Source organism: Camelus dromedarius, chromosome 23 (genome assembly GCF_036321535.1).
Source record: "Camelus dromedarius isolate mCamDro1 chromosome 23, mCamDro1.pat, whole genome shotgun sequence".
Classification (NCBI taxonomy): domain Eukaryota; kingdom Metazoa; phylum Chordata; class Mammalia; order Artiodactyla; family Camelidae; genus Camelus; species Camelus dromedarius.
In genome coordinates, this window is record NC_087458.1 from 32,079,383 (window position 1) to 32,106,046 (window position 26,664).

Below are 26,664 nucleotides of genomic sequence, written 5' to 3' on the forward strand. Positions count from 1 at the left end.
AATGTTTAAAGATTAGACAACTCAGATCCGGTTTACATAGTTCTCAAGATTTCCTATGAGAAATGGATATTTTTCCCCCATCTTTAATCTGAGTTGAGTCTCTAAACAACTTCTGTATTCCTCCAAATTTTATTTAATTCTCCATTTCTTGAAAAAAAAGTCTTTAAATGGAGTTACTGGTGTCTGAACTGAGGGTCTCATGCATGCTGAGCACATACTCTCTCAAGTGAGGTATAATCTCCCCCGTGATTTTTTTAAACTTTTCTTTCTTAGTATTCAGAGATTAGAGGCCTCTAATTCTTTTTCTGGAGACATGTCCATGAACCTGTAAATCTATAATTAGTGGACAAAATTTGGTTTATTAAAAAATTCTATAAAACATTCTGCAATCCTTTCAAAAGTAAATGCTCATTGACATAAAATGTTTCTCCTTTATGGTGATTTCTAATTTTTTGTCTGCCTTAACTTATTAAAAGTAATCCTCATCATCATAATGACCAAGCTTGCTCTGAGTGGACACCTCCCTAAGGCTAAAATGCTTTCCTCATATTTTACCTCATAGCAGGTGTTTAAGGGTAGGCATCAGTGTCTCCTTTTTTGCAGCTGAGGGATTGAGAAATGGGGCAGCTTGTCCAAAATCTCACACAGCTGGCGCTGGCAGACTCAGGGCTGGAACCCAGGCTGCACAGGATGCTTTCTCAATGTCTCCTCTGATCAGCCCCGTGTTGAGTGGTTTCCCGAACTCCTGTGAGTCCATAAGTGAACGATTTTAGCGGTCTCAGTTTGATGAAGCCTTCAAAGGAGAGACACCAGTGAGAATGTGAGACAGAGTGGCATAAATTGAAATTGTACATTTTCACAAATGTTGCATTCTCAGGCAATGGCTTAAAAAGTTTATATTTTTTTATTTTAGTGCTCTGTAAACACTAAAAACAAAATATTAAAAATGATTATAGTGCAAAATAGGAGTGGGCTTTGAAAGTCCAACCATTGCTAATGATGTTGCTTGTTTTTCTCTAGTGGTGCTTATTGACAGAAAAATTTACAAAGACTGAATTGGTTCTATGTAGTCTTAGTATGGAGGAAAGTTTTGTCAGTGAATATTGTAAGTAAAATCTTTACTCTTTTCTTTCCTGATGATGAATATGTAAGTTGTTTTCATGGCTTAAGTACATTTCCTCATTTGTGAAATTTGAGTGATGCCGTTTACCTTGTTTGACTGTGAGATGTAGACGCCTTGTATACGAAGCACCCAAGAGCTGCTTAGTAAAAATATGCTGTCACAAGGACAGATAGTTTAGAAGGATCAACTCTGAATACTAAAGAGGGTGGCTTGTTTCTGATGCATATTCAATATGCATATATATGAATATATGAATATGGCTTAAAGTAACAAGGATTCAGGGTTTTGTGTGTGTGTGCAGTATGAAGGTTTAATGAAATCTGTATCATTCTAGTGAGACAGGGACTAGTTAAATCACCTTAAGCAGACGGCCTTGAAGATTATTTACACAGAATGTGTGTTGTTACAACTCAGAATTCATGTTGCCGTGTAACCATCCACTCAGACATTTAAATTCGTAGAAATCTGACCAGAACTATTAAGTTTAGAAAAATCCACATTGATTATTTTAAGGGAATAAGCTTCTTTCTTTTGTGATTAAAGAAATTTTGATTTATTTTTCTGCATGCTTAATAGGTTTTAAAATATCAAAACATTGATTTGACATGTCACTTTTTTTAATAGAATAAAGCTCATGCTGTTTTAATGTGCAAATAAAAGTTTTTGTATTTCAATACACTTGTATGATTTCCTGGCTCTTTGAGAAGTATTTTGCAAGATACTTAGATTACCTACTGTTGGAAAAATACAGACGTGACTTTTATGAATAGAGGTCTAGTACAGATCTGTTGGTTTTTGCTACAGTGCATGACATGAGGCCTAGGAGAGAGAGCTTTGCTGCTGATTGCCGGAAGGACAGATCCCAGATCTCAGTCTCCCCTCCTGTAAAATGAAGTGGCTGGACTGGATTCTTTCCTCTTCTAAGATGTGTTTCCATGAGCCTGTGTCTTTTGTTTATATTCAAGAGTATTAGCAATGTCAGATTAAATACTGAATACCCCTCCCTTCCCCGAAGCAAACTGCAGTATGTGCTACATAAGCTTTTAGTTATCTGATTCTTGTTTCTGATTCAACAAGCAATTTTTGTGTTGCATCTTTCCCGGCAACCTGGAAGGTCTTTTTAGCCATAGGAGGCGCTGTTGCACCTTCATACATTCTTAATTTTCCTGTTTGTAAAAGAAGGCTTAACAAATATTTTTTTGCTTTGATTCCTTTGCTTAGTGCTTCAGAATAGCACAATGTCCATTATGTCTGTCTACCTGGAAAAATTATTCTGCTTATATCTTTGTTTTATTCTGTCATCTCGCTGTGAACATTTCAGACTTGCTGTGCAACAATGGCAAAATCGGTCTTTTATTCCAGTGTTAGCAACCAGTGAGCCGGGATTTTATAAAGCAGCTAGAAGCGGCCTCTTGAGCACCTTAAAGCTGAAAAGTGTACTGAGTTCCCTGAGTATTGACCCAGCCGCTGTGTGTCATTTGGTGGGAGGTGATTTTGTACATAGAAGAAGGGGTGTAGTGATTTGACTTGGGTTTGCGTGCACACGCTGTCACTGAGCCACGTGAGCCTGAGTCAGTTTGTTCTGAGTTTCTCCCTCGTCTGTGAGATGGGGATGCTCGTATATGCTTTGCAGAATTGTGAGAATTAGAAATTATGTAAATTGTTTAGCACAGTGGGAATGTCAAAGGGCTCATAAAGTTTAGCTCCTGTTTTGTATGAAGCCATCATTTTACAGTCTTTGGCAATTACTAAGAAACAGGAAAATAAGAAAAGCTGGTTTTATGATGAAAGATATTTGAGGAGGTTCCATAGTTCCTATACCCATAATTTAGCATCAGCAAAGTCAGGACCGTTACACAGTCGCCCTGAACCAACGTTAAGCCACAGAATTTTTTGGTACTTCATATATATTGGGGCTTAAGTGGACCCAATACTTATACACATGTTTTCTCCAGCAGCCAACTGAGAGATGACACAGAAGAACAGACAGGCGATAAATGTCTCCTTTATTACTGATGAAGCCACGTTCTCCATGAAATTCAGGGCTGTGGGAAAATGCATGTCATGATACTGTGTCCCAGAATTAGAGACTCACGCAGTCCCAGGTAACTCTGGGCCACAGCGAGCCTTCCCTTAAGATGATCTGCCCCATCCTGCACAGGGCTGCCCTGCCATGGAGCTGAGCATCCCGGGTGCTTCCCAAGGGTGGCCAACACTGGAGGGAAAGGAAAGGTTTCATATGCCCTGCTTGTCTCTCCGGACTCACACCTCAATCTGTTATTGTGAAGAGTGCTAGCCGTTGGCCAGGGGTCAGGGGTGTGAAGGGGGAAGCACTCTCCATGGACCAGAGGAGTGTGGAGGAGGCATCCCTTCTCTCAGTTTAAACAGGTGGTGAGATGCAAGAGAAGGGTGCTCTCCAAGAGTTTATAAGAGGGGAAATAAGGATTTCCTTTGGGACTCAGACTAGCCATGAAACACAGAAGATGATTAGTAGGGAGACTTGTAAATCACTTTCTTATTAAATTCACATTTGTTGAGCACCAAAAATGTGCTACATTCTTTTCTGAGGGTTTTACAGAAATGAATCCTTCAATCTTCACAACAAGTGAGTAAGGGAGATTTGATTGTTATCCCAGGTTTACAATGTGGAAATTGAGGCACGGAGAGAGTAAGTAAGTTGGCCAAGGTCACAGAGCTAGTAAGTGGCAGAGCTGGTATTTAAACCCTGGCTGTCTGGTTTCCAGGCTCCCAGGGATGGGCTTTGGGTGTTTAGAGGTATCTGCATCCCTGGATCTCTGTACCTCTGTGCATCACTTAGCCCAGAAAGGACAGGGAAAGGAGAGTTACACAGGTGCTCACAGTCGTGTCTCAGCCACTGTCCACGGACAGTGCACCGTGATTGGCGTTAAATGTCTTCTGGGCAGCAGATCTGTTCGTATAACAGAAATTTAGTCCATTGAGTTAATCTAGAAACCCTTCCTGCTCTGCTTCTGTCCATGGTTTCCATGTGACTGCCTGCCCGTGATTGGGCCGTTGAGGAGAATCTGTACTCATAGTTGAACTCTGATATTTCAGTCTGGTTCGTAGTTTCACATCTCCTGTTACATTAATAAATTCAATTTCTGGTTTCTTTGCATCAGTCTCTCATGAGTTTGGTTAATGTGACATCAGTCCATGGGAGCCTAGTGTTGCTGACGGTATATTTTCTGAGCACGTTGTGGCACTTCTACCCGTGTGGACCTGGGTGGAAGATTTCCGCCTTCCGCACTTATTTTCCCGAACAGCAGGGTCCTCTCCCACCCCCGGATGTGAGGCTGGGAGCTCTCAGAGTAGGCCAGTCAGAGGCCAAGTCCACAAATCAGAAAATAATGAAGTCCTTGGAAGTGGGTTTAATAGAAAAAAAGGGCTTCCAGTTATTCCGATGGGCTGTTCGAGTCCATTTGGTGAAAAGCTATCCACTGTTACTGGTTGAGCTGCTTCTTTGCTGTTGAAAAGTCTGGATTACATGGAGGGATTTTAAAAAGCAGAAAGGTGTGATTTCATGTGGTACATCCACACCGGTGAGTAGTGATGGATGACCGCCTGTGTGAGGCATAGACAGAGTCTTACAAACTTCATAAAACAGCTTTAAAAGCTCTGCCATCTGAGTGCACTTCATATGGGGTCCAATTCATGACTGGGCATGCTGAGAGGGCAAATAATTGATAATGGCAGAAAGGACACGGAGGCATCAAAAAGGTCTCAGTCATGTTCCCTGTTTAAAGGATGTGGCACAATGTAATATATTTGAGCTGGTTCTTCACTGAACAGTTTTGAGTGTTTTCTGGGACTCCCCAGTGCACCAAGGTTCCGTGCAGCTGGGTGTCCCCTCAGTGCAGCTCTGTCAGCGCTCATCCTGGGCTGACGTGGTGTCACGGGGAGCAGGACAGTCAGCGTCCCCGGCTCCTCCGAGCTCCGTTTCTTCATCCGCAATGCTGGGTTTCTCTTCGGTGTCTACTTAGTAGGGTTGCTGAGAATCACACGTGATGGTTGTCAGGGGCGATTTGTGGTTGTCTCTGTGATTGTCATATAGTGAATATTTGATAGAAACTCTTGTTTTTTATTAAAATTATGGCTCCTAGATTGCAGGGGTTTTTAGTCTGCATTTACTCTTTTTATAAATTTATTCTTATTTTTAAATAAGCACTTATTTTTATTTATTTTTATGAAGGAACTGGGGACTGAAGCCAGCACATTGTGCATGCTAAGCAGGTGTTCTACAACTGAGTAATACAGACCCTCCTTGTCTGAACTTAAAAATAAATATTTCAATACACAAAATAGCTCTTAAACCCCATCATGGGCCTATTTTCTGTATAGACAATTGAATACATATGCTAATTCAATAAGAATAAATGTTGTTGGGACATAATTTCTGAATCTGTTTATGTGTTTAAAAACGATCATAGGTAGTGATAAACACGAGTCTTGGATCCACTACTTAGGGTCTGTTTTGCCATCATGGGAAATTATATTTTACAGAGAAGGCTAATTGGGTCTCGTTGATATTTGGATGATTTAGCAGATGATGAAGGCTTTCAAAAGCTGACAGTTTTGTATTTTAAACTAACTACAAAGTTATCTTCTATAAATTGGAAGTCCTCAGCTTGTGAATTGCCCAGTAATTCAGTGTGTACATGTCTGTGTCTCTGTGAACGTGTGTGTGTGTGTGTGTGTGTGTGTGTGTGTGTGTGATTTCAGGAAGGTAGAAATAAGTTCCATATAGCCTTCTGATACCTTTCTCTTCCAGTTAAAGGTGTAGGCATATATTTATACAAATAAATTGATACTCTTTTGTCATTTGGCATATTGGTGGGTATAAAAGTTTCTCATACTTGTTTCAGAAGGGTTGGGGAGAATGAGCTTAGAAAATAGGAGGAGATAGAGGCAGGAAGGTTCTTTACTCTTTGTGCAGGATGAGAAACAGTAGCTTTTCTTTTTTCTACTAAAGCAAACTGGCACTGAATTGTAACATACTATTACTCAGAATTGCTTTTCTGATCAGATACGAGTGCCTCAGATTTTTCAAGGCAACATGAATGATGAAATGTGTTTTAGCAATTATCTTTAAATGTAGTTTTATTTTTTAAGTAAAAGGCTATAGCCTGTTCTTTCTTCCAGCGTTACAAGAAGTTCCCATTGATCCAGGTACATGATAATTGTGCTTAGTTTCTTCGGGTTATTGTTTTGTGTTTTTTTTTAAGTGCTTGTTGCATTGTGGTGTGAATGAATGTTTAAAATTTCTGGATTTTGATGTTTAGAACATGCTGATTTATCAGAACTGTTAAAAACCTGATTGTTGTTTGGTCCTCGTTTGGTGGGGCAACCTATTGATTTCTGTTGTCTGTTAAAGAGGGAAATTCTTCCTCTAGCCTGTAGATCATTAAGTGAATGGTTTGCAGTGTGCCTTTAAAATTCTTTGAATGCATTGAGCATGTTTGTCCAGTGAATTTTGAATTGACTCATAGTAATGACTTTGTTTGATTCTGTGGCTTTTGCTCCTCTCCACATGAATTTGAATTCTCTGTTGCATTTTGTATACGTGTTCTTAACAGGGGAAGAAATTTTGCATTTTTTACATAGGTGGGTTTTCCTATCCCCTCTGAATGCCTTCTGTAATTGATACAGCGAAAATCTGTTATTTCAGTGCTTAATTATTTCATAAACTATTTTTTGGCTTAATCAGAAACAATGACAAAGAATGATAATAAAAAACATGAAAACCTTCCTTCCTTTGAAGAATAGAAATGAGGTGGTCAGGCTCACGCGTGCTTTGTACCTGACACCCGTACTTTCATGTCATTGTGTATCATGATTCGGAGATGGAGTTGCTTCAGATTTGTAGATTTTTGTTTTAACATTTGTGTTGAATTCATTCTCTAGGCTGATGTTTCCTGTTGCGTTTGCGGAAAGTGTAGGTGAAGGGAAACAGATGCTACGTTTTGTATTCAGGAGGCCTGAGTTGCTGAAGAGTATAGAGTAGAGGGTGGGCTGAGGAACAGAGTGACACTCCCTCACCTCCAGGCTGAAATTGATGAACAATGAAATCAATTAGGTGTATCGGTATTTATTTGACCAATAGAAGTCAGAGGGCCCAGACTGTCTAGTTATGCGCAATGGAAAGTACTGAATTCACCTGCAGAATTAGGTGATTTACCAAGTAGAAGCAGCTTAGAGCAATCAGAAAAATCAGTTCTATGATGAGATATAAAAAGAATATAATATCTATTATTTCTGAAACTTTTCTATGTTAAGTTGTGTAGAGCTAAAATTAAGTTCCAAGCACCAGGAATTAAGAGTCTGGGTGGTTCTGTGGGATCGTTATTCAGGGATGTGTCTAGACCCTGCTGGAATGGCCGAAGCTGGCAGGAAAAGACCCAGAGGCAGGATTTGTCATCCTAGGGTGTCCTCCATAATGGTTCCATGTGATAGCCCATGATTGGGTTAACAAATTTAACAGACACCAGACGCATGTCAACCTTAAGAAGAAAAAGTGTGCTTAGTAACTGCTTTCAAGCAAGCACCTGTGCATCCTCACTCCTGTCTCCTTGCCATAAAAAGCAGAGACAATGCCTTGCTTGCATATTTGAGGTTTTAGATAGCACTATGTTCATTGCACAGCAATGACCCAGGCCCTCAGCTATAAATGCTGGGCGTGCGTGCTGTTAGATAGTCTATTATCCCCAAAACACGGACCTGGCTGGACTGGTGGTCTGCTTTGTAATGAATATCTAAAGAATTTATCTTGTTCCCCTCTCCCCATGACTCCCCTAAAGGTAAACTAAGCCTTTTTACTCATTGTGGATTCTACAATCTCTGTCTCATCCTGTCTTTCCCCAAGTTCCTGTTTACTATCACACAACTGTTAAAGACTATTTTCTTTGATTATACACAATAAATATGGGAGGATTTGAGAGGCTCTTGGAGTTGGCTCTCTACTCCCTCTCGCTTTCTTTCCTTTTTCCACAGTCTTGAGTCATTCATTCCATGTCGGTAAGACTTCTGCCAGCCAGAACCCACAGTTCCAGGTGAGAAGGATGCAGACTTTATCTCTCCTACCCGAGGGAGAGAGAGAAGAGAATTGAGATCTGCTCCCCCGTGGTCCCTTCCTGCCCAAGGGCCACTCCAGTTCACCTGCAGCCTTCTGGCCTCTGCTCTCAGGGCCTCTGTCCCAAGACTGACATCAGCCTTTTTTTCCCTTGTCAATATTTCCTGTGCCTTTCAGGAGTTGGTCTCTTCTCTGCAATTCCACCCTGGCAGATGTGATGGTGGTCAGCGTGCTGGTGGGCAGTCATTTGGGGACTCCCAGGAGCCATTCTGATTCTCCTGAGTCTCTCATTCGGGGTTACAAAACTGTCGAGAACCGGAGGAAGCCCATTCACGTGAGGTCAACACAGTATTACATCACTTTCTTTTTATTTTTGAATTTTCAGTGGAGAAATTATTTGTAACAAACTGTTCCAGATTTTCGGCCGCCTGCTTTCCTCACCACTATTTCCTTGTTGGCTCTGGTGCTTGTTTAAAGAACCAGGTTTCTTCTCTGGTCATTTCTAGCAGCTGGGCTTGCCGAATCCTTGATCTGCATTTGAAGCAGAATGCTTCTTCGTGATGTCAAACTGATTTTCCTTGTCATGTCTTAATATTTTGTGTACACTCAGCAACTGTTTCAAGTGAAATGCTCTTGTCCAATTTCGGTTAACTCACATTTGCTGAACTCCTGCTTTCATGCTGAGGGCAGTTTCTTCTTCCTGTAATAAAATTTAGCAATTTGCATTTACTATGGGAAGGTACTGGCCCGAGGTGCTCTCGTTCTTAACAGTTTTAATAACAATTCACCCATTAAAATGTACAGTGGTTTTTACTCTATGCACAGAATTGTGCATCCCATTCAATCTTAGAACATTTTCATCCCCCCAACAGGAAGCTCCTTACGCATAAGCTGACATCCCCATCTTCCCCAACCTCCCACAGCCCCAGGGAGCCAGTTTTCTCTCTCTGTGGGTTTGCCTCTGCTGGAAATTTCATGTAAATCGAGTTACTTCATGTAAGTGGAAGCATCTATTGTGACTGACTTCTTTCACACTGAGTAACGTTTTCAATATTTGTCCACGTTGTGGCCTGGGTCAGTACTCAATGCTTTGCTATTGCTGAATAATATTCCTCTGTATGGCTGGGCCCCTCTGTTTACCCATTCATCACGTGATAGGCATTTGTGTTGTTTCTGCTTTTTGGCTGTGATGAGTAATGGCACCGTGAATATTCCTGTAGGAGTTTTTATGTGAACATTTGTTTTCAGTTCTCTTACGTGTGTGCCCAGGAAGCAAAATTGCCTGGTTATTCAGAAACCAAATGTTCAACTCTCTAAGGACCTGCCAGGCGTTTTTCCAAAGTGGCCAGGCTGTGTTACATCCTCACCAGCAACGGCTGCGTCCTCTGCATCTTCTGTGTCCTCATTAGTGCTTTTTACTCTTTTTTTGATTATAACCTATTGTAGTGAGTGTGAAGCGGTTTCTCCTAGTGGTTTTGACTTGATTTCCCTTACAGCTAATGATATTGAACATCGTTTCGTTGTGCTTATTGGTCATTTGTATATTTTCCTTGATAAATGTTTTTCAGATCCTCTATTCATTTTTTAATTGAGTTGCCTTTTTATTGTTGAGTTGTAGGAGGTTCTTTTTGTTTTTGTTTTGTTTGTTTTTTTTTTTTTGGTAGATACAAATTCCTTATCAGATAAATGATTTGAAAAAATTTCTGCTGTGTGTTGTTTTTTCACTTTCTGGATGGTGTCCTTTGAAGCAAAGTTTTTAAAATTTGATGAACTCCAATTTATCTCTGTTTTCTTTTTCCTTGTCCTTTTGGGGTAATATTTAATATCTGAGGCATTTTATTTAAACTTTTATATATAAAATAACTTAATTATTAGGACCGTTCTAGGAAACGGGTGCTGTTGTTGTCCCCAGTCTATGGATAGGAGACTGGGTTGCAGAAAATTTCACTGATTTATTAGTGTCAAAGCTACCCAGTGCTGTGGGAGTTCAGACCCTCATGTTTGTCCCCAGCGTCTGTGCTCTTCACCACCATGCTCCACTCCTTCCTGGAATCGTTAATGAAAAAGTCTTTACTTTTTTGATTTCTTGTTAGTTTTTGTTTTTCTCATTGGGGCCTCATCTCCTCATTTTCCTTAAAGAGATCAGTGTAGGTTTATTTTAGGTCTCATGTAGGCAGAAGCATTGTTATCAGTTAACTTCTTTATTACTCACTCCCCAGTGATGGCTGTTGCTAATTGACCTAATGAAGTCTTGCTTTAGTCTTTCCTTCTCATGACACTAACAAGAGTCATGACTTACAGAATGCTTAAAGAAGAAAGTACTTGATTGATTTTATTTTGCTACCCAATCAAACCAATCAAATAAAAACCCCAGAGTTGACACAGACGGTAAGCCCTCCAGAATAGGGTCACTGTCTTCCTTGTGTTTCATTTGTTTGGTCACAGTGTCTGGATAGTGCCTTGCTGTCCAGCAGTTTTGTTAGGATACAGTGTTCGTGAATCATTGTAAGGACAGAATTTTGACAACAGACTGTGCTGTTCATTTCACGAGGGAAAATTTAATATAGAAATACTGCTCAGATCTATTTTAAAATTAAGCTTGGAATTTTGAGAAGAGTTCAAGAAACCATACAAAGATCTTTTTCACTAATTTTAGATCTATCTTAGACACATTATGGTTACATAGCAGAGTACCTTATCAAGTAGATTTGACAAGAGGTGTGTATTATTGATTATTTGTTTTAGTTGAAATATTCTACCTGGGATAAAATATTCAGTGCCCATAAATGAACAAATATGTTTGTATTTCTATGCAACATGGGAGCAGACTTCATATGTTTCTATATAATATATATGACTGTGTGTTTTAATCTGTCTTTCAGTGTTTTTATAGTTTTTCAGCAATGTTGTAACTTTAGAATTCTTCTAAGAAAATCACCCCAGATTCTAGTGCAGTTTGTACTGTGTATCCTGTCTTATGCATGGGATTCCACTGTCCCCACAGGGAGGAATTTCCTCTTCTATTGAGTTAGTATCAGAGTTAAAGGAACTGTGATTTCTAGGCCTTTGCTCTCCATGTGTTTGCAGTTGGCTGTCAATCGCGATTTTCCCTTTCTTGAGTTTTCATTGTTCAATTAGAATTTTTGAAAATAACTATTAATATGTTGCATCGATCTCCCTAGAAACTTGATGTGTTTGTGCTTTTCAGTTTTCAATTTATGAAAAATGTAAATACACACTTGTTTTTAAGTAGTCTTATTTCACTAGTTATTTGGTTACCTCTTTATAGTTAAAATACTTTTTTTCCCAATGTATGAATCGGTGTGCATGTTTTAAAAGATACCTTACTTTTTATTTTTCTTATTGTAACAGTTATATTCATTGTAGAGAATTTAGAAAATACGGATAAACACATTAATAACTTAAAATGGCCTCTAATCTCACCTAGACATACAGTTGTAAGGTTTGAAATTGAGAATTAAAAGTCCTCTCACATTGTTCTTCTTTTTCAAGTACGTTTTGGTTACTGAGACCCTCGAAATACCATATGAATTGCAGCAGCAGCTAGTCAGTTTCTGCAGAGGAGACCGCAGGGATTGTGATCGAGACCACGTTGAATATACGGATCGTTCTGGGGAGCACTGCCATTCCAAAAGCGCTGTCTTCTGATCCAGCAATGTGCGTGGTTTGTCCAGGTATTTAGGTATTGTTTAATTTTTTTTTAACAATGCTTTGAGTTTACAGAGTTATTATATTTTTTTTTTTTTGCCTTTATACTGAGGACAATTGTGCCAGGTACCGGGATCAGAAGTGTATTTGAGCCCCGCCACTTGCTGCCACCATGGTCACTGCGCTCTTGCTTCACCCGCTCTACAATCTTGCACAGAATAGGACCTCAGTAACTCTCTCTCTCGAATGATTATATGCTTGTTGGATGATGCTTGAGAGTCCGTGTGATGATTTTTTTCCCCAGCCTTTCCCCACTTCTTTACTATGCCCTTTCTCTTCCTTTCCTCCAGCCTGGGTTTCAGTTTACCTGTGGCATTGATTTTTCTTGTCTGTAGACACTTCCTTTCACTGGTTCACGATAATTTTACATGTGGGCTGTGGAAACTTGCTAGATGTCAAGAAAGAGCCAATCCATTGCATGCTAGTATTTTTAGAGTGCATTATTGTTTTATCGATTGAAATTAAATCAGGGTGACCCCCTGAGCCCTCCTGTGAGCTGTTTTTGCCATCCTACAGGTGATAATGCTCTGGCTGCTGAATGTGCCCTTTCCCCAGACTTGGTTTTGGAGTTAAGTCACCATCAGTGGAGCCCTCTCTTTAAAAGATGAAGAAAACATTTGCTCCTTCTCCCTGGTTGGGGACTTGGATGAGATGAGGTAACAGATAAAGAATGGAGCCCCACCTCATTCTAACACCCGCTCATTCCGTTCCTTTCTCCACGGAAAAAGAGTACAATTCAACACTATAAAGATTGATTGTGAGCAAATGAGATAGACAGGACAACCGGTCATTTATTAAATATATTTTCATGCCAGAAACAAATGTATTATTCACACAAAAAGCACACAAAGCACGGTAGTACCGTGATTACCAACGTGGGTCCGAGTTCGAGTCCTGCTCTGGAGTGACCAGTCCTGTGAGATGGAGAACTGGTAGGTCGGCTTAGCCTCTCCCGGGCTTGTTTTCTGTCCTGCAGAGATGGGGCTCGCTAGGCGTCCCTCCCCCATAGAGATGCTGTAGGGTGCAAATGATGCTCATGGGCAGCCCGAGCATAGCTGCTCATTCCTCGTAAGTGAAGGAGAGCATAGCTTTTGTGGTGAAGGCTTTATAACAGCCCCGTGTGGACTTTCAGTGCTCCGAAGGAATGCCTTGTGGTTTGGAGATGGGATTCTCATTTCTGTAAATACCCAAGGATTGTGTAATTGGGCCCTGCTGATTTGAATCTATTCTTTAGAAAGTACATATTGAAGATATATTTTTCAAGCATGCATGCTTTTTTCTTTTATCATTTATTGTTCTACCCTCTCTCTTGGTGGGACTTTTCATGGAATCCAGGAAACAGCCCTAAGCCACCTGCCTCTTCACACGTCTCCGTGGCGGTTTTCTTCCCTGACTAGAAGAGGGTTCTGCATAGGGAATTTTCTTTGTTCCCCTTTTCTTGGAGTCTCTCTGTCTGTCTGCCCACCTCTCACCTGTCCAACTGTCCATTTCTCTACCCACTCATTCTTCTGACTTGTTCCAAATAGCATTTCAGGCAGCTTACAGAAGAACAGATACCAAATAAACAGGTGAGAAAATGGGACCAAGTTCAGACAGTGAGGCTAGGAGGCGAGCCTGTGTGAGGGTGGCAGGCATGAGAGACACGCGTCTGCCCTGTGACTTATAAGATCGACAGCAAGAGTGTGCCTGAGGCTCCCAGCAGACACAGGTTAACAGGGTTTGTGGGAGATGCTCACTGGCTGTGAAATAAATAAGTGGCTGAGGAGAAGCCCAGCCTTTCCAGCTACTAAGGCTTAGGAGAATATTTTGAGTGTCTTCAACATCAGAGTATTTCATCTTTTCTTTTGTCAGAGTTCTACATATAGATGGTTACATTCTGTACCTGGAAATTTCTACAAAATTTCTTCCCACTTGAGTCCCATGACTCGGGAATGGGGTGGTTCTGCTCATTGACTGGGGTTGGCCAGAAACCAAAAATGACAGCTTCAAAGGAGCCTGGGATTTGTCAGTTATGTTTTGTCAGTACTGTAGAGTTCAAAAAATGCTTTCACAGTATCTCTCCATCTGAGGCGGCAGCGTGCTCTCTTACCAGCAACTGGAGCTCAGGGCCATGGGATGGTGGGGGCTGACTGCTTTGCCGTCAAGACAGCTGAGCTAGTCACTGCAGGTTTGATTCTTTTACGTAAGGCCTTTCATGTTCTTTACTTGAATGTTTCAACAGGGAGTTAATTAACTGAGTTAATTAACATTTAATAAATATGATTCTTTGTTGAAAAGACAGTTATAGACAGAATATAAGCTCTGAAGCCTTTAAAAACGGTTTCATTACTGAAATTTCACTAGGGGAGATACACAGTTTATCTTATTTATGCCTGTCTTTTAAAGTAACAAAGAAACAAGACAGAAAAGGCAGAGGATTGTTTCTGTTCTTCCTTTCTGCTTGCAGGTGCCCTCACCTCCAGTAGCATCCATCCAGACACCGGAACTGACACTGGCCGTGCTCCGAACTGCCTCAGCCCTGAAGACACAACTGACAAATAGAAGGGGACCACGCCCTGTTACAGCAGGTGCTCTCACTTTGTGGATCCTTATGTAACTGAGCGGTGTTAATCAGGATTGCCCGTTCTACATTGTGTGGCGCTGCTGCGGTGTCTCCTAGTTACTTGTTTCTGTAAGTATTCATGTATTATTCCCCACTGAGTGGTACTACACGTCTAAAAATGCTTTTTTCAGATGAAAAATAATGTGCATTTAATATAATATGTCTGAAAAAAGGGGCAAAAGATTCTATCCTGGTCCCTCTACTCAGAGATAATAATTAACAATTTAACATTTATTTTCTGTTCTTTTCGTTAGTGTGTATCATCTCTGTCATAAAAACCAGTGAGCACTCTGTCCCTGTTTACTGTTCGGAGACCTCCATTTTCCATTCGGCTTATTACATGTTTTTCTACAATATTCTATCTCCCCTGGCATGATTTTTAAAGACCAGTGTAGCATTCTGTCTCATGGAGGCATGGTCCATTTTACTTCGGACTTAAATAAACTTTTAAATTCCAAGTGTACTTAACTGAAATACTGAAAAGAGAACTGTGGTGGTACAGGAAGGCCCCTAACTCCCTTCTCATTATTTCCTGAGAGTAAAAGCTGTTGAAAATTTGGTATATATATTTCATGACCTTTATGCCTATGAGATACATATATATACACATATGAGAAATCAATATATAGGTGTGTGTATATATGCTTTATTTAAAAATGAGACCATACTATATGTTTTTCTGCAGCTCGCTTTATTCACTCAGGGGTATATCATGGACGTCCTCCCACTCCAGACTCACCCGGCCCTTTCAGATAGATTGGAGGGGTCTCCTGATGTGCGGGTGTCGTCTCTTGTCCACGGAAACATTTGGTGGGAGACTGCTGTGGACAAGGCCCTGGACCACGGCGAAACGCCGGCTCCCTCAGCGCCCGCAGCTCGCCTTGATTTACCGCATCATTGTCTTGATGGTGGACAGTTAAGTTTTCTCCATTTTCCACTGTCAGAAAGAATGTTTGAGTTGCATCCTTCTTGTACAGAACTTCCTGTGATCTTGTATGTGTATTCCTTTAGTTAAGGCTTCTGGAAATTTAGTCCCTGGATGTGACATTTACATTCATCACAGACTCCTTTCAAGTGACTAGAAATTCCTTCTCCATTGGGGAATGAAAAAATGCACAATTACTTATGTAACCAATTCTCTATCGCTGGATATGATTTCACTTCAGTTTTTCTTCCCACCTTTGTAAACAGTGCTGTGTAAATGCCCTGATGGGTACATCTTTTTGGACTGATTTTTTTTTCCTAAAGGAAACGATTCCTAGAAGTGGAGTTGAGTCAGTGTGTATGTACGTTTTTCAGAGCTTACAAATCCATTGATATGTCATCCTCTGAAAAAGTCGCTCATGATTTGTTCTCCCACAGATGGACACTAGCTAGATTATCTTAAAAATATTTGCCAATATGATAAGCAAAAGTGCTTTTTCATTGTTTTTTTTTTGCATTTGATGACCAGTGAAGTTTTGAGCATTTTTCACTCATTAGTCATTTGACTTTTTTAAAATGAATGATTCCTTTTGTCCTTTGCCCACATTTAAGTGAGGGAGCTTCTTGTTGCTTTGTGACAGCTTTTTGTATGTTATGAAAATTAACTTCGTGAATTCATCAACATGTATCACAGAGCTTTTTCTTGTCATTTCTTTCCTTTCATTTTGTTCAGGAAGTTTTCTGATTTTTGTTGTGGCTCAAACTATTCTTAGGATAGTAAATGTCTTCCTTATGGGTTTTATCTTTGACATTATTCTTAGAAATACTCTCTTATAATGGAATAAATCTCTTCTGTAGGTATTTTTTAATCTCTAAGATGGAGATTATAATAGTACATGTTATAGTGAGGAGAAGTTGAGTTAATAAGAGCAAAGAGTTGTATTTGCTGTTACTAGTACTTTTTAATATTTACATCGCTATCTGCAATTTATCTTGTGGTCATTATGACAGGAGTAGAATTTATTCTTTCCAGGTGATTCTCTGTCCCAGGACAATTATCGAATTCATAATTTTCTCTTTGATTTGAAATCCCACCTGTACAAAATACTTACATACACTAGAGTCTTTTTTGAGCTCATGGTTCCCTTCTGTCAATCTCCTTTCCTTACTCCAGCACCATATCTTACATGTTGTAAAAATTTATTTAATAACTGGCAGTCTGATTTTTTTTGATTCTTTTCTTCCATCCCAAATTTTCTTGTCAAGTATTATGACTTTATTATTCCTGAAGAATTCCAAAATATTTTGTTCAAGTTAAAAAAAATCAGATTGGAATTTTCATGGGATTTTTTAGTAAGTTTTGAATTATTCTTAGGAGAACTTACATCTTTACAAAACTGCTTTTCTCCATGCAATATGTTTATGTCTCTACATTCATACCTCTTACTTTAACCCTCAGTACAGTCCTGAAGTTTCTCCATTTAGAATATGGGCATTATTTTTGAATTTATTCCAGATTATTGTTTATGTTTTTGTTAATTTTGTAAGTGAGAATTTTTTGCTATTATATTTTTAAATGTTTAAAACTGACATTTAGAAAGGAAGATTTGGTTTGTCAATACTCACTTTGTAACTTGTCATTTAAAATTGTAAGTATTAAGTACTTGTTCCAGAATCCTTTCTTTTCTGTTTTTTAAAATTTGTTTCCAAGATTCTCAAAATGTTCATAGCTAAGTAGTATAGGTGGGGACACAGATGGAGAGAGGAAGTGTGGCTCACGAACAAACTGTGAGCAATTTCATGGCTGCCTTTAGGCTGGAGAAGCCACAGAAGAGCCCAGGTTAGACCAAGGGTGGCTTTGTATGCACTTGAAAGCCAGCTTTCCTGCCTGTATGGTGAAGCCTGGTGGGCGTGGCAGGTAGATGATCAAGGTCTGATCAAGGTCATTGGCTGCACAGAGCACTGTGTCTGTGAGAACTGGAGACCATTACCATGGGAAATGCTTGGCGCCAGGAACACTGCAGGGGAGCTGGGGAGCCTGTGTGTTAAGGATTTTCCAGCCCTGGGAGTGGGAAGATGAGACTCTGCATTCAGATCTGAGTTTGAATTCATCCTCTCTTGTTTACTGGTCCTCTGACTTTTGTCAAGTTATCTACCCGCTTTGAACTCCTGTTTTCTTGTCTCTCAAAACAGGAGAATTACAGCCTGCTGCTAGAGTGTTTGATCAGGGTAAATGATTTGTGTCTATAAGATGCCACGTACAGTCACAATCTCAGTGAGAAATGGGCTGTCGCCTCTTCTTCTGCAACTCAGTGCTCGATAAGACATCGGGGGAAAGCCAGTCCCTAATTTGTATGTGATGCAATGAGGAACAAAATTAACGTCTTGCCTTTCCCTAGCAGGATTCTTATTTCTTTGCTTCATTTACCTCTTTCCTCCTTTACTCTCCCCTTTCACCTCCTCCACCAAAAGAGACTGAGTCTGTCTCAGAACACTACATTCAAATTACTTTAAATGTTGGCTCATCCCCATGAAATTACAGTGAAATTAAAAATAATCTGTACACGTCCCAGACATGATTATATTTGATTTACACACACACACACACACACACACACACACAATCAGGCTACCTCCCATTTGCTGAGGGAGAAGGACCACTTTTTCTGAGTTTTCATTCACTGAGCGTGAGAGCAAAGTCTCTTAAGCAGAAATTCGCCTGGCTTCTTGCATGGTTTTTTAAATTGGATTTCTGCTTTGTGTCCACAGAAATAGACTCCTATTAGAAGAGGGGAAGTGGAGACATAGATATTCTGCTGAGATATTGGTGTCATCATATTTGAGTTGGAAAGGACTTACGACAGCATAGAGTCGTACCTTTTTATGGGTGAGAATCCATGATAGTGTAACTTGGACAAGAACCCGGGTCTTCTGTCTTCATGTCCACGCGGATGAAGAGGCAACTGGGTGGGGGATGGCAGGGATCCTTACTTGAGTTCCGGGGTCTTGCTAGTTTCCATTGTTCAGCTGCCTTTAGTTTATGTCCATGTGGCCTCTCATGGGAAGGTCACTCTATCCTGATAGATTGAGTTTCTAATCAGCAAAAAGGTCTGGACCCACTCATGTTTCCCAGAGATTTTCTGCTGACCTGCTGACAGTTTATATACATGAGATCTTAGAAACTGCTGGATATAAAATCCTTATTGTTATCATTTGCCCTCGAGTTCCACAGGAATGGGGTGCTGTCTCAGGCTGTCTAAGGCCAGCTCTGAACAAAGATAGGGTGATAGGCTGTGCAGCTGGACACTCCCCAGTCGAATGGGATTTCCACCTTAGTTTTTAGAATCAGGCAGATGAGTTCAAATCTTACCTTTACCAGTTATTAGCTTTGTGACCTTGAGGAAGAAACTTTACTTTTTTGGGGACAAATTTTCTTTATCCGTAAATAAGTTCAGTATTTATTTTAGGGTTTTTGTTTTAGAATTGAATGAGCTAATTCCCTCATTTATTCCTAAAATACTGATCACATGGTTCTATGCTGGTGACCTAGTGGTTGATTACTAAGGGACTCAGTAGTGAGAATGTGGGTGAGGCTCCCTGGATAATAGAGCTTATATTCCATGATATGCTTGTAAAAGACTGGATTGCAGTGGATTTTTAGTAAATGTCCATTCTTTTCCTAATCCCCATTGATTGTGTATATATCTTTATACTAATATATGAACAATTTTTTATTGCAATATAAGTCTTTTTGTAGTATTTAAAGTATGTAGCTATAACAAAAATACGTGAAATAAAATGATTTGACTTTTATTTTCTTTTCAATAAACAAAACAAAATAAAATAGAAAAGAAAAGAGAAAGTTTTGAAGGAGTAGAAATAATTTTATTTCCGTGTAATCGACTCCCTATGTTAGGTTTTTCGGTTGTGTTCTTAAACAGCATATAAAATTGACAGGTTTTGACTTCAGTGTTGATAGCTGGGTGAGTATAGTTTCTTTTTGTGGTTGTCTTTGATGAATTATTTGCACTAGATCATAAATAATGTGCATGTTACATATTGGAAACGAGGAAAGAGTGGAGACATACTACCTCCAATGCAGTCATTTTGTTACCGAGTCCAAACTCATTCTGCTCACCAAATGACAGGCCAATAAACTGGGAGATGAGGTGTTGGAGCAAGGAATAGTGACTTTATTTGCAAAGCTGGCAGACCCAGAAGATGGCAGACTGATGTCCTGAAGAACCATCTTCCCCAAGTCAGAATTGAGTCTCCTTTTATACTAAAAAGGGGTGGGGCTGCAGTTGGTTGTTGGAAACTTCTTGTTGTATGAATTGCTTGTCCTTTGAATCCGCTGTTCTTGCAGCTGTCCATGTGGTTCAAATCATTTTGCCATTGTAATACCTCCAAAAGTAAAACAAAGTTATTCTCTATTTTGCAACTTGCCATCTCTACATAAGTGCAGATTAGTTAGCATCCTTCAAGATCACGGCCAGGAGAAGAGGCTGTCCTGGATATTTCAGTCTAAAGGCAACTTTCTTTTACAAATGGTGCAGAGATAGCAAGTCTGATTTAGCAAGAAAACAGGGCACAGGTTTAAAGCCAAAGGAACAGACCTAACATGGGGTCAAAATTGTTCTTTTCTATTACAATTCCCTTTTCCTCTTCATAGATAATTTTAGTAAGAAACACGAGCAATTTTGTATTTTTGCTTCTTAATAACCGATAAGTGGGCCAACTATATTTTTGTGAGCAGGGATGCTGTGCGGGCATAGGGGTCACAGCAAACTCTTGTTGGGGGTGGCCGACCCTGGAACATGTCTGATGCCCCGTGAGTGTTGGTGAGGGTCCCCTAGCCAGCGGCTCTCTTCAGGAGGCAGCATATGGGCATTGATATCTGGAGACCTCATTTTCGGCTGCAGGAAATTTTTTAGATACTGCGATTGAAAAATCACTCCAGCTGGGGATAATTAGGGAAAAAAGGAAAAGTAAAAGGGTTTGGAGTAGAGTAGAAGAGAAGGACATCAGATCACGGAGCCTGAGTGCTTGGCAGCGGGGCTTCGGGGGAGAGGGGAGCAGACGTGGGGAGGGGCCTGGCACCGGAACCAGCTCCTGCACCTGTCAACATGCCCAAGCCACATAGCTTTTAATTGGGCCACCTCTCTGGGCTGGATGTCACCCTGTGCAGAACCTTGAGAATCGAAGGTAAGGGGTGGGCAGCACTCACCTAGGGGTCACTGTAGATTTCGGTCAAGTCCACAGTGCCTTTTCTGTTCATGTGTCTTCACTTGTCCTTTATCTCAGGATCTGAGGAGGAGGAGAAAGGAACTCAGATAGAGATCCAGGAAGATATCCGACTGTGTTAAGAGAGGACAGACACAGTGACACGGGGAGCGAGGACACTTGCAGCAAAGTAAAATTACTTCACAACTATTGCTTCAGAGTTGCAGGTGTGAGAGAGCCTAAGCCTGTCTCAGAGTGCAGGGGACAAGTGGAAAGGAATGGCAAAATTTCCACTGAAAATTGAAATTTTGTTAAATAGCCTGCTACTGTTGCTTGTATCACTTGAATGAATGCAGGCATATTTCTGTGGGCATTTATAGGTTCACTCAACCCCACCAGCCCCTCTTGCCCCCATCGGGGATGGGATTTCTCAAGCACAGTGCCCCTCCTGCTTGGGTGGGCCACGCTGCGTGTCCTCGCCTGGGGCCGGGCTGCTGCAGGGCACTGAGTCCCCGAGGCGCGGCCTGGGAGACACGACAGGAATATCTCTGCTCTCGACTGAGGGCCTCCTTTTCCCCCTGCAGTGTAAGAATGCCGGTGACTGAGTTAGAAGCATGCTCCCAAGCTGTCCGTGTCCTTGCCATTCAGAAGCGGACCCTGGAAGCTTCCAAATTTCTCCAGAATGCGTTCTACATTCACCTTCGGCAGGTGAGTGTATGTCTTTACACAAGTGGAGGAATTACTGCCGTTTTCCTGGACCTTACTCACCACTAGTCCATCTGATTTTTCTGTGCTAGGATTCAGTATGGCCTGCTAAAATATCTGGAGTCAGATCTTGAAACACTGATGAAGAGGATCATTTATTTTATTTCTATATATGATAGCCTTTTACTTTCAAAATTCAGAATTTTTGGTTCTTTCAGGAATTTTTGGGGGGTTGGCGAAACAACTTTGCTCTTACAATCTTTGAGACCTGTTGCTTTGTGCCTCTCACCTGTCTTCTGTCACTTGTGAGAGGCGATTCCATTTGTGACCCTGTCCGGGTTGTTCATGTTATAAAACATATAGTCTGTTAAAGTACAGTCCCTTTTACTCCAAAGACATTCCACAAATACTACTAAAACCTGGGTGTGGTTTTAAGAAGACAGAATCATTAGAAAATGTACTTGCAGGTTGCTAGTGCAAAATCCCCAAATCAATAGTCCAGCTCAACATCTAAAATCTATCTAATCTACCTTGGATTTGTATGGATAAGTGAAGCAGTTTGCTAAGAACCCAAGACCAGGGTTAGAATACAGGCTGGTGTAGCTCAGCAGGTCATCCTGAGCCAGCCCTGTGCCAGAGGGCGGGGCTGAGGGGGAGAGGGCTGGGCCTTGGGGAAAGGGGAGGGCCAAGAAGGAGGGGGGTCCTGCCGTTCCTGAGCTCAAAGTTTCATGGCAAACACCTTCACCAGGTGAAAAACTTGGAGTTTCTTCTAAGAACAGTAGGTTTGGAAAGAGTCATAAAAGCACGGGAGTGACAATATCCCTTTTGTGTCTAGTATTGGAGAGCGGCTGTGGGGCCACATGTGAGCCTCGTGAGTCCAGGAGTGCAGTGTTGGTGGCTTCCACCTGAGCGGTGGGACAGTCAGTGGGACAGTCACTGGGAAAAAACGAACAGACTTTAGGCATGTTTAGATGGTAAAAAGGAAAGGATGAATGATGTCTGTGAAGGTAGGTTGGAGTTAGGCCCAGGTTTCTGGGTGGATTAATGAGGTAAGTGATGGTCCTGCTGTGCTCTGAGGAGGGAAAGCTGCAGAGGGAGCTCTGGGGGAAAACTGATGTGTTCAGCTGTGGGTAAAGTGAAAGGCTGTTCGATGTGTGGTCTGGGAGCTCAGGTGAGAGCCAGTAACGAGTAGCGGGAGGGGAGAGAGACTGTCAAATCATTTTGTGAGCATACAAATAATTATGATTAATGATACACTTACGTCTCTACATTCTGGATTTAAAACCCATTAACATTTTGCTATATTGACTGCAGAGTTTCCTAATTTTTTTTAACAGAAATAAAAAGAATAGAAACAAAACAGTAGAGTTAATGAACATCATAGAGTTGATGTGTGTCCTTGTATGTATTTTGATACCTCATCTCTTTATAACCATAATCTATAAAAATTTAACTAGTATAGCATAAGAGTTAAACAGAGGGACGTGACACACAGTGCTGGGGCTTGAAGCTGATCTTCTCAGGCAAATTATGTCGCCAGTCTGTGCCTTAGTTCCATCTTCTGTGACTGCCCCCGGACCCCTCATCACAGCTGATTTCCTAGACTAGATGTTGGGAGGGAGGCTGCTGAAGGGAGTAAAAAGTGGCAACTGCTAGGGACACTGAAGAGAGACACAAAAAGTGATTAAAGCCGATAAACTCAGTACAAACTAATACTCTCAAAAGGGAAAGAATCCCGCAGTGTTTTGAGCCACTTAGCGTATGGGAAACAAAACCACGTGGACCCAAATCTCTTGAGCATGTGAATATTGTGGGTGGGAGGGTGTCATCAGAAAAGGGTTGAGAAAAGGCCTTTTGGTTTCCCTTGACGTGTCCAGTAAGGATGGGGAGCAGAAGAGAAAACCCCCTGCTTCACAGTGGAAGCTGCTGTTTTGTGCAAAACTGACCAAAGTTTGGAGACCAGTCATCAGCGGTGCTGGCAAATGAAGAGACTTCGGGATTGGGTGGGGCACTTGCTGCGACTTCCAGGTGACCTGCTGGCTGGGGGCTGTATGGTGGGCAGTAGGTTTGCAGGGTGACCCGGGCATAAACCCTGGCTCTGAGGCTGCTGGTCTGACTAGCAAACCTGGGCACCCGCAGTCCTAATGGGGCAGCTCGGGTTGTGGCCTGGGACACTTGCTGTGCTGAGGGCGAAAAGAGGGCTTCCCTGTGGGGGTGTCCCTGCGGAGAGTGGGAACGTGTTCCTGCAGGGGAGGAAGAGCCTCTGAGCAGGGTGCTGGATGCACAGGCCTGTACTCCCTGGGAGATGGTGGCAGCTGCTGATGATTTGGTTTCAGCATTCTTTGTTTACTGACATGGTTGCCGTATTTTCATTCACATTGTAGTATTTTCATTCACAGTGCTCCCCCTTGGTCCTAAATTCGACCAATATTTTGAGAGATATTTCATGACCAATTTTGTCCCAGGGTGCTATGAAGGCTCATTCCTAGTTCAGGTTGAAGAAACTTCTGACCTGCCATTCAAGGTGTTAGGTGTTTTTATCAGGCCCTGTTGATACTAAAAGTTCTCTGGATGGCCTGTCTTACTAGTCTGTTATGATCCAGGAAATGTTTACCCTTCATTGCTCATTCCCATACCTAGAATCACACTGTTATAATTATTTTATGCAGGGTTATAAATTTTATGTATTTCTTCAATATGATTTGCCATCATCAATCTTGTTGTAGGCCTAGCTACACTTTGGGAAATGTAAGAGAAAACAATCTTATAAAATAGACAGGATATAAGTAATAGAGCTAGTAACGTTAATAAAGTCACGATTAAGAATTTAATAGTCAAGGAGTTATATTTTTGGGTTAAAATTTTTCTTGTGTTTCTGACTGAGTTTGAGTGATCTTACGAGAAAGTTCGTATTTATGGTCAGGCTTCGAGCAGGTATTAATTGGCCAGGTGAGGTCTCCCACCTTGTAAGATCAACAGTGGCCTAAACAGAACTATAATTTCCTTTTTAGAATAACGTTTCTGAGGGCTATCTAGTTAGAGCCTTGGAGTAGGGAAACCCACCAAGGTAACACAGAAGTACTAGACAAAGGTAATTTACCATAAACTTAACAATTGGAGTAGTTCATAATCAAAGGTAGGAGAAATTATCAAAGTAATTGGTATACAGGCCTGATTTGGTGTCTTGGGTCAGCTGTCTACCTGATATGTCGTCGTCTTCTCATCCTGGCCTGGTAGCTTCTTCTCCATTTGGGCCTTGTTTTAAGGTGAGCAGTGCTCTATAGGCCAGTGCACTGCAGGGGCTCTTTCTGATTGGAAATGAATCTGAAAGTCAGTTTCCTTCAGCTTTGCTGTGTATGGTCTAGTTAAGAGTACCTGATAGAGTCCTTCCATTCATGTTGGAGACAGTTTTTAAAGTCATGCCTATTCCAGTATGTATAATCCCCTGGCCGCATGTCATGGGGCATTGGATCTTTACCCAAGGATATATTACTAAGCTTCAGAAAGAAACATACAGTGTCCTTTTAATAATTCAATTAAACTTTGCAGCAATGTAACATGACAGCAAGGAATGATCTGGGAAGTGTCTTACTAAATATAGACCTCAATTAACAAAACGAGAATTTAATATCCACTAAAATATAATCTTTTTCTCTCTAAAGTTCCCTCATTTTTATCAAATATAGTCAAATCAAGGTGAATTTGTTTACAAGTTAAGTCTGATTATTTGATCATATAGGCTCTTTTAAATTGGCTGTGTTGGAACTTTTAATAAGGACCTTTAAGCTAGAATGTTAATAAGGTTTGCTAAGGCCAGGAAAGCCCCGTCAAGGGCTTGTCATAGATTTCTGCCTAACAGATTTAGGTAAATTCTTTTCTTTTTGAAGTCCTTAAAATACTTTGAGGTTCCTATACCTGTTAGGAGACGATCTTCCTAATTTATCTCATAGAGCCACTGGGGAACTTAAAGATTTTAGTCTCTTGAGGGATCAGATAGAGAGAAAAGATAACTGTTCTAAGTCTGCTTACATAGGTATAATTTATCAAATTGACGTGAATCATAACTAGTTTAAGGAGAAGAGTTTCTTTATGTCTGGTAAACAGGTTAAAAGCCACTAGTATTTCAGACAAAATCAAAAATTGTAACCATATTCATCAGTTTATTTGGTCCCACGTAACTAATTCTTTTAATCAGAGTTTTCATTAGACCTTTAAAATTTCTTACCCAGTTTATTTCAGTGCTATAGTTTGAAATTTATTAGAAATCAGTAAATCTCCTTGAAGAGAGAGTATCTTGCAAAATTATCAGAAGAAAACAATTACCTGCCTATAAATGACAACAGAATTAACAGCATGGTTAAACAACATTACACTGTAATCTATAAAGAAACCTGGTCACAATAACCAGAATTATGACTGGTAACATTTCAGATATACCAGAATGTTAGGGAGTCCATATAATTTCTAGAATATCTATATTAATAATATTTTCTTATACAATACAACCTAGGAAGATTTATTATTCATTTGACAATACTTCCCATGTTAGTTAACATGCCAAATGAAACTTACTACTTTAAAATCTCTCTTTGAGATGTTTCAGGGACCCTTTGTAGCATCCCATAGTTAACTGGAGACTAAAAGAATTTTAATGAGAAATTGATATTTGGGGAGCTTGTTAAAAGTTTTCAAAACACTTGATCAGATAAACGTATAGATCACTGTAAAGTAGTACTTACTCATTAACAAGAAAATATTTCAAAGGTAAAGACACAACAGATCACTTAATTCGCATAAGAAGCTTTACAATTTGTTACTGAAGGTGGATTAATATTTTAAGAAAAATTTGTCCCCTTAACAGAGAGAAAACCAAATGTAGTCTTGTACCAGCTTACTTCTAAGATTCATTTACTTTGCACAAATTGATTCTAAACTTAGCCAATTCTGACCACGTACAAAACTCTTTCCTCAGGGTTCCTCTTCCACAAGCCTTCCCCAGCTTTCTATACTCGTATTAGTGTGTCCCTTATTTTTTCTTCCATTCAGAAGTAACCAGATTCAGGACAAAGTCACTATTTTTCATTAACAAAATATAATTCCATTCCTTATATCTTCCTTTACACATTTATCTTACCTTCCTAGGTTACTGAGATCTTTCCCTTAATAATAGAGACTATTTCAGAGTGGCACCAAGCATTTATTAATATTTCTAAACACCTTTAGTTTCTCTGTAAGAGGAAGTCATATGTTAAGTAATTCATATTTCAATCT

General features: G+C 40.5%; 1 protein-coding gene across 3 annotated transcripts in view; it reads left to right on the forward strand.

Moving 5' to 3' along the window:
- The window catches only part of LOC135319022 (uncharacterized), an 80,082-nt gene that overhangs the window by 40,232 nt on the left and 13,186 nt on the right, over window positions 1-26,664 (forward strand). For 2 of the 3 annotated variants that reach the window (XM_064478129.1, XM_064478130.1), the window contains 3 exons: window positions 11,769-11,905; window positions 14,386-14,610; window positions 15,227-20,732. The gene's annotated coding sequence lies outside the window, so the exon portion shown is untranslated. Of the gene's footprint in view, window positions 1-11,768; window positions 11,906-14,385; window positions 14,611-15,226; window positions 20,733-21,272; window positions 21,397-26,664 lie in introns of those variants that run through there. The other variant, XR_010377582.1, reaches the window with a different exon arrangement.